The sequence below is a fragment of the Helianthus annuus genome, chromosome 1 (genome assembly GCF_002127325.2).
Source record: "Helianthus annuus cultivar XRQ/B chromosome 1, HanXRQr2.0-SUNRISE, whole genome shotgun sequence".
Taxonomy (NCBI): Eukaryota; Viridiplantae; Streptophyta; class Magnoliopsida; order Asterales; family Asteraceae; genus Helianthus; species Helianthus annuus.
This window is the reverse complement of record NC_035433.2, coordinates 101,966,315-101,973,752: the sequence shown is the minus strand read 5'-3', so window position 1 is coordinate 101,973,752 and position 7,438 is coordinate 101,966,315. Positions and strand designations below refer to the sequence as shown.

The following is a 7,438-nucleotide window of genomic DNA, read 5'->3' as shown; positions in this document are numbered from 1 at the left end:
ACTAGTAGTTGGGTTAGGCTTGAATGGGTATTAAGTTATTGGGCTTAATGGATTGAATTTAAGTTTTATTAAAGGGGTTAGTAGGCAAACATGTTTACATAATTTGATCGGGTTTCAATCCGTGTTCACAATTTTTTTTACATAAATTCCTAACATTTTTTTCTAAGGGGTGCGGACGAAAATTTCCAAAGGGTGCGTTCGGAATTTTTCAAGGGGTGCAGACGAAAATTTCCAAGGGGTGCGCTCTGGATTTTTCGCGAAAAATACCACTAAATTTTTTTTCAAGGGGTGCGGCCGCCCACCACCCCATAACTTGGGTCCGCCCCTAATCGTGAGTGTTAACAGTTCGTTGTGTTGATGAACTGTTAGTGAGTCGAGTGTTGTTCGTGTGTCAAGTTACTTCCAGTTCTTGTAAAGTGATTGTAGTAAAGTATTTTGAAGTTTGATACCAGTTATTTTGACAACCCTTCTGATGATTTCATGAGCCTCCCTCTTGAGGTAATTCGGTTTGTTTTGTATGTTGCCTTGTAGATTTGTTATTTCCACGCACTCTCTCTCACTCTAGAATTCATTGGTTTCTCTCTCTAGTTTCACCCCGTTATCCTCTTCGCGAGGACACAAGTCCACCAGCCCCATAGCGCCGACCGTAGTGGTGTGCGGCGACGCTATGCTCCTCCCACTACGGGTGGCCTAACCCCCTGTTTTTCTTGTTTGTTTTCTGCTCATTTTCCATTTCCATTATACCCTTTTGAGCACAAGAACTCAGACACATTCTTCATTTCCATCTCTTGATCTCCTTCTTTCTCTCTCTCAGATCTGAAATCACAGACCCAAATCCACCACCATCACCATCATCCGGTTACTGAAATCCACCAACAACCTGCGATATTTTCCATCTCCATAGCAAATCACCCTCGACCACAACGATTTATGTTTCAGATCTGGAATTCAACCCCTGTTTCTCACCCTACTCTCTCACACATAACTGTGTGTCTGACAAAAAAAAAACAAATGTGAAGGTGATGAAGGAAGATCGAACCTGAGTTTCTGGTCCGTGTCTGAATCCATGAAATTGTTCTTTTAATTCTTAAGATTTTAAGGTAGAAATTAGAGAATTGATTCTGTGCAGTTAGATTATTAGTTTATGTGCTTGTTTTGGATTATTAATTTTGGAACATAAGATAAAACAGAGAATAATGGTGGTTTGTATTATGAAATAATGTTTAAAGTTTAATTAGTTTGGTTTAATAGAAATGTTGAAACTAATTATCTTAGTGGTTTTAGTGTTTCTAAGAGGGTGTTTGGGATTACGTTTTGAAATAATTATTTGATTATTGCGTTTGTAAAACATAAATAATCTAAAAAAGTGTTTGGATGAAAAAGTGATTATCTGCCTCCAAAACGCAGTTTTGGAGAAGCATGTACCTACACGCAAAATCTATTTTGAAAACGCATAATCTATTTTGAAAACGCAACACCAAACACCCCCTAATTGTGGTGGATCATGAATTTGGGACTGCTTTAAACTACTAGAGAAGGTATGTAGTAGTGGCGGTTGGGATAGTGGTGGCTAATGGTGGTGATGGAGAATTGATGTGAGAGAGAGGTGGATATATATATATATATATATATATATATATAGAGAGAGAGAGAGAGAGAAAGGGAGAGGTGTTTTATTTATTAAATTGTTTTTAAATAAATGGGTAAAAAGACTAGAATGCCCTTTTGTTAACTAACTTAACTGAAAAAATTAACTTGGTAAGGGCTAAGAGTATAAGGAGTGGTTAATCACTTGAGAGTGGTAAACTTAAAAATCAACCAATGAGAGTGTGTCATGTCATTTAGTGAAAAGTGTTTAAACTATGCTGAAAAGTGTTGGCAATGGTTAGACACTTGCTGAATTGGTAAACTTTTATTTTTATTTTTTATTTTTTGTAAACTAGTATAATACACGTGTACACAACACTCGTAATTTTTCTAACGGTTCTTGCTCGCATCGGCCGACTCAATACACCTCATTTCGCCTTCAAAACACCAAAAGCCCGTTCGACGTCTTTTCTTGCCGCCTCATGTTGCCTCTTGAATTTCTTTTCGTCTACTTCGTGAGGGTATGGGATCGACTTCACAAACACGGACCACGGAGGGTAGATTCCATCCACGAGCAAATAATCACGTATGTATAAATGGTTGTTAACGTAAAATGGACATTTTGGCACGGTTCCATTTCGTTCCGTTAAAAATAACAGAGATTGTTGTAGCACATTGATATCGTTTTGTGAACCCGCTGGACCGCAAAAAGCATGCCAAAACCATAAATCTTGAGATGCAACCGCTTCGAGCATAACAGTCGGGTATTGGTGCTCTCCTCGCTTATATTGGCCTCGATAATCTGTGGGACAAAATCGCCAAACGAAATGGGTGCAATCAAGGCTACTGAACATACCTGGAAGGTGATGTTTTTCCTCATGAGCTTCGTATAAAAGTGCCATGTCGTGGCTTGTCGGTCTACGTAAGAACTCGGGAGCGTATATTTTGCAAACCGTGTCGCAAAAATATTCTAGGCACTTGCGGGAAGTTCTTTCGGCCATATGCAAGTACTCGTCGTTCTCGTCTGGAGTGTTACCAGTTGCGAGCTGTTTAATAGCCGATGTAACCCTTTGCAACGGCGTAAAGCCCTTCCTACCTCGCGCATCGAGGGCCTCTTGAAACCACGAGTCGTTCGCTTCCACGTTGCTCACAATTTTTAGAAACAAACGTTTTGACATACGGAACCTATGCCGAAAAATATCGTCGTTGTGTTTTGGGTCTTCGTCAAAATAATCCGCCATGAGTGTCTCATGCCCCACCTCACGTTGACGTTCAATATATCTCTTTCGGTTACATGTGCTCGTGTCTTGAAGTTCGGCGTCTTCGATGAGATTTTGGAAAAAAAGAATGCTACTATCGGATGAATCGTCGCTACTATTGGGTGGGGACCATAACGAGAGTTAATTCGCCATTTTGTTTTGTAATGATTGGGTTAATGTTTGGTATTTTTTGGTTTGGTTGGGGTATAAATTTGAAAGTATTTGGGTATGATTTATGTTAGGTATTTATAGTTTAATTTTAAAAATAAAATATATATATTTTTTTATTTTAAACGGCTATATAGCCGTTGCACATGCTCCCAACGGTCAAAATTGGCCCTTTGTCGATCGGTAACCAAACACCGAATGATAACCTTCACCGCGCGGCACAGATGGTTGGAGGTGGTGTTCCCGAGCGGCAAACAACTTTTGCCGAACCACTTTGTCGCCCACACCGTATCTCCTAAAGGACATAACAGGTATGTTTGACATGGAGCTTTTAGAAGCTTCTAGCTTTAAGCTTTTAAGAAAAAGCTCCTACTTAATAAAAAGACTTGTTTGATTGAAGTGGAAGCTACTATGTATCAGTCATGTTCATCACAATGGGTGTTAAGGTGATGAAAAATCACCCCGTCGAAGTGGAAGCTACTGAAGTGAAGAAGACGCTTTATTCTATATCATCTACATCGCTCAACCTCTGTCAACCCGGATAATGTAACCATACAAGAAGTACTCAGTTTAACCACACGCTGGACCCCACAGCGTTACGTGAGGATTAAACCCATTGAAGCCATCTTTAAGTTAACATTGAAGGTGGGAGAATCATTGTTTAACATCAGCTCAGTGATAAAAAGTAACGTGTTTCCTACTACATCATTTGAATCTGATCAGCAGATTGATTTTGTGTCAATTGAAGTACGTCTATCCACGGAGCAGCTCAGAAGTCTAGCTAGTAAAATGAAGTCTGGTAATCTTTGGTTCTCACTCATAGTGAACTATAGGTTCAAATAGCATTTGGTAGGTTTCCCTCTGTACCCCATAATTTATCAGAATGCGGTCTTATCGTGTGACTTGGGAGTTGGTCGTGGACCAACATATACAATTTCTTTCACGACCAACTCCCAAGTCATATGATAAGACCGCATTATGATAAATAATGGGGTACAGAGGGAAACCTACCAAATTCTCTTTGAACCTGTAGTTCACTGTGAGTGAGAACCAAAGACTATCAGACTTCATGTCACTAGCTAGACTTCTGAGCTGCTCCGTGAATAGACGTAGTTCAATTGACGCAAAATCAATTTGCTGATCAGATTTAAATGATGTAGTGGGAAACACATTCCTTTTTATCACGGAGCTGATGTTAAACAATGATTCTCCCACCTTCAAGTTTAACTTGAAGATGGGTTTAATCCTCACGTAACGTTGTGAGGTCCAACGAGTAGTTAAACTGAGTGCTTCTTGTATGGTTACATTATCCGGGTTGACAATTTCTGGGAGGCTGGGCGATGTAGATGATATAGAATAAAGCGGCTTCATCACTTCAGCTGCTTCTAATTAACACCCATCGTGATGAACATGATAGTTACACATACGAGATCAACCCGTACATCAGCATTTGCATTCTCCGGCGGTGGTGGTGCACCATTGAGATCAACCCTTACATTTGCATTCACCGGCGGTGGTGGTGCACCATCGAGATCAACCCATACATCTATAGGGAACATTACACTGCCTATGTGACGGGAATTGAAGTCGGTGCAGAGTTTTTGAATCTTTCAAATGGAGCAGTAGAGAAGAGAAAGGCAGTAATAGATAGTGGTACATCATTGGTATATCTCCCAAAAGTGATCTACAAGCCACTGGTGAATTCTTAATCATTTTTACTGATTTATTGTTGATTAAAATAACTGGCTAGTCTTAGCTTTCATTTGGAAGGAAGTTTTATCTTTTTATTTTATGTGCTTGTTATTTTTGTTTCTTTTCTTTTAGATCCTAGCAGTGCAGTCCGGTATGTGATCACATGTTCTTCATGACAATTTTACATGCATTGGAAGTAGGGGTATAAGGTAACTGTTTTTAAGGAACTTTCTTTCTTCATAACCTGCATTTTAGAGGACTAGTATCCATCCTTAAAAGGAAAAAAAAAACAAACTTGATTTTGAGGCATTTGGTAACCTTTTTCTTCATCTTCTTCTTATGTTAAAGCAATGATAACGATTATGATCGCAGTGTTGATGATGAGTTTCCTGCAGTCACATTCCATTTTGAAAATTCAGTTTCATTGAAGGTTGATCCTCATGATTATATGTTTATATATGTAAGTATCCTCTGTCTTGCAAACCCTTTAGAGCTTTTTTTCCTTCAACGACTCTTAAGAATTAATGGTCTCGACTCTCGACTCTCGAACATAGGGGAATTCAGATGCTCCGCTAGCAGTGTCGAGCTTTGCTCGTTTCCCCTGTACATTTAGGATTTTAACTGCTTTAATGATGCATTTGCTGCTTTACAGTTCTACATATGTTTCTAGGATTATTAAATTATCTTTAGGTCAATTTGCTCCTAGGTGTGACTAGCAGTTGACCATTATTAGTTGTATAAGATGGGTTGTAAGGGTTTTATATAAGATTAATTACTGGTCAAATGGTTATCAAATAAATCACCAGAAAGAGCTGGCCAATATAATTTGTATTTACTCTTAATTTCAAGTGATCCATATGAAATAAGTTAAACATATTGACACATAACCTTATATTTTATTAAACTAGTACCTTTATTATATTATATGCGGTAGACCATTAGCGCCTTAGCGGTAAGGATTGTCTTGATCTTGCATAGTTTCTCGGTTCTGATGCTAACATAGTTTTATATATCACCTCAAAACTTGGTATTTACTGAACAAAAAATCAAAATATTAGACATACCCATTTTCAAATCTGTTACATTTATATGAATTATGCTTTTTAATAAAATGAATGTAAATGCATCAAAATCTTGCAGGGTGATTTAATGTGTTTGGGGTGGCAAGAGAATTACATGGGCTCCACAAGTGAAAGGGACATAATTGTATTGGGAGGTAGTTAACCACATAATTATCACATTAATGAGATTAAATCCATAACTCATTCCTTGTTATTTGTTTTTAATTTTGCAGAATTGATACTCTTGGATAAGCTCTTCTTGTATGATCTTGAAAAGTAGACAATTGGATGGACCGAATACAACTGTGAGTCCTATGTTTTTAACGTGTTAATTCGAGCTGGTCAAAGGGGGTTTGGGTCAACTGGTAACTTTCGGTATGGGTTTAGGTTGACCCAACACCCCTTTTCTCCAAAATATTCAAAATGTTGTATAAGTAGGTAGTGTGTCGGATATGATCACGATAAACTATAATAATCATAATCTTTGAATGAATTGATTTTTAAGGTTTTATAATAAGCAAATGTAACTCATTTGACTAGTTTACTTTTAAGCTAACTTTTTTGGATTTACCTGTTTGACCCATTAGAGATAAATCATAATCTAAATTGTAAGTAAAAGGGCCAGATTGCCATTTGTCACCTCTACTGGATTTCAACTTTGGTTTTCTTTACTATTTGAGGCTCTTCAAGCATTGCACTTAAGGATGAAGTGAGCGGATTGGTACATTTAGTTTGATTATCCATTGGTTTATGATATTCTTGTTATTAGTTTCTCTACTGATAATTCATGCTAAATAGTAAGAGTAGCGGATGGGCAACATGGATAGTTATCGTCTATTAGTCGTTAGTGTAAGCGGGTCATGGTGTCTTAAGTAAGCAGTGGTAGTTTATTTACTGTCATTTCCTTGTTAATGTAAAAGCTTATAAGTGGCGGTGAATGTTTTAGTCTAAAGATCATTGACTGAATGAGTTAGTCTTCTAATTATCTAATCTCCTCATCCTAAATTTACTATATTACTATATTATTATAATATTAATAATAACATTTGCAAGTCGGGTAAATTAGTAACTTCACTTTTTGTTTCTTTTTTTTCTTTTCAATTTAGGTGAACACCAACTTGAATTTTTATTTTTTTATTATTTTTTCTAATTTCAACTTCAATCCTTTTGCTATAAAAAATAAATTACAAGCCTTTAACACAACACTTCTATTTTTAACATATAACTTTCGTTTGTTTGGTTTTTGATAACTACATATGCGGCTGCGTTTAATATTTTCTCGACATCCCAATATAAATTTTATTAAAAACTTCATATGCGGTGACGAAACCAAGCCAATACCGACTAGATAACCGATATTGGTGTTCGTTTTTATGATTTCTATAGATGTAAAATATAATTTATTTTTTGGATTACATCATACACCTTTTGTCCACAAGACATTGTAAATAAACTTTTTTTTTCAACTGTCAAAATTGAGTCTTACAAACATTCTCAATGCAATACATTGGATTCACCCACTAGTTACATTTGTAATTGCAAGATTTATTAACAATAACTAAATTTATTGGGCCACTTGATGCGTCACTATTAGACCATATATATACATATTGATTATAAAGCCATACATTACTTTTTTTCGTTCCATTCTTATTTGTATCACGCATTACA

At 36.9% G+C, this 7,438-nt stretch overlaps 1 long non-coding RNA gene across 1 annotated transcript; it reads left to right on the top strand.

Annotated features, from left to right (window-relative positions):
* Positions 1–348: 348 nt before the first annotated feature.
* LOC110872805 lies at positions 349–6,337 on the top strand. The gene is made up of 6 exons (XR_004892551.1): positions 349–3,325; positions 3,415–4,711; positions 4,839–4,915; positions 5,079–5,166; positions 5,847–5,922; positions 6,001–6,337. It is a non-coding gene; the product is annotated as an uncharacterized LOC110872805 (long non-coding RNA).
* The last annotated feature ends 1,101 nt before the right edge of the window (positions 6,338–7,438 follow it).